The sequence below is a fragment of the Elephantulus edwardii genome, unplaced genomic scaffold (assembly GCF_000299155.1).
Source record: "Elephantulus edwardii isolate Elephantulus edwardi_28Jun2011 unplaced genomic scaffold, EleEdw1.0 scaffold00106, whole genome shotgun sequence".
NCBI classification, from domain to species: Eukaryota; Metazoa; Chordata; class Mammalia; order Macroscelidea; family Macroscelididae; genus Elephantulus; species Elephantulus edwardii.
Window position 1 is genome coordinate 2,998,030 of NW_006399856.1, and position 1,203 is coordinate 2,999,232.

The following is a 1,203-nucleotide window of genomic DNA, read 5'->3' on the forward strand; positions in this document are numbered from 1 at the left end:
CACTTTGATTTCAGCTAATGGGATAAAGAAGGATGGGCAGTCTCCTGTGTAATTTACCGCCTCTGAAAACCCACTAGAGGGTCAGCTATGAGTCTGCTCTGACTCTACAGCACACAACAAAAACGAACCAAAGAGCAAAGGTAGAACTGATATAACATAAGGGAATGAGTGAAGACTGACGGATGTGATGTTTTTATGTGCCGACAAGTCACCTGTGACTCATAGCGACCCCATATACAACAGCCCTAAACCCTGCTCTATCCTGTGCCAATCTTACTGTCTCTGACACACCTACCTCCAATTACCCCAGTCACTGAATCAATCCATCTCATCAAGAGTCTTCCCCTCCTGCGCTGTCCCTCCAACCTCCCAAGTATGACGTCCCTCTCCAAGGACTGGTCCCTCCTTGCAACATGTCCAAAGTATGTCAGAGGAAGATTCAGAATCTTTGCCTCCAAGGAGCAGCCTGGTCTCAACCTCTCCAGGTCTAACGTGTTTGTTCTCTTAGCAGTCCATGTTATATTCAACACTCCTCTCCAGTACCACAGTTCAAAGGCATCAATTCTCCTTCTATCATCCCTAGTCATCGTCCAGCATTCTGATGCACAGCAAGTAATTGCAAAGACTGTGGCTGGAGGGAGGTGGTATCACATTATAAAATTAAAAGTTTTACAACACTTTTGTTTTGCAGGATATTTAAAAGATCTTCATGGGTGATTTGATGATACTCAGTTTTTTACTTTAAGCTGATTTTAAAACTAACTACTGTGCAAACCATGAGGGAGCTCTGGCGGCTTAGTGGTAAGAAGCTGTACTGCAATCTCAAAGGCATACAGTTCAAATCCACCAGCTTCAAGAGAGCAAGATAAATGGGCAATCTCCTCCCGTATAATTAAACTGACCCTGGAAACCCAGTGGACAGTCAGCTATGAGTTTGTTCCCACTTGACTGTACACACAACAACAACACTGAAATTTACTTTTTTAAAAATTCAGTTAGTGATCTTTAAGGTTAGATAAGGGTAGACTAGAGTACATAAAAGGATTTCACATGCAAGCAAGATTTTACTGAAGATTATCCAAAAACGACTGGAACAGCACATCAACAGAGAGCTACCAGAAGTCCAGGCTGGGTTTAGAAGGGGTCGTGGTACTAGAGATATTGTAGCTGATGTTAGATGGATCTTAGCTGAAAGCAGGGAAT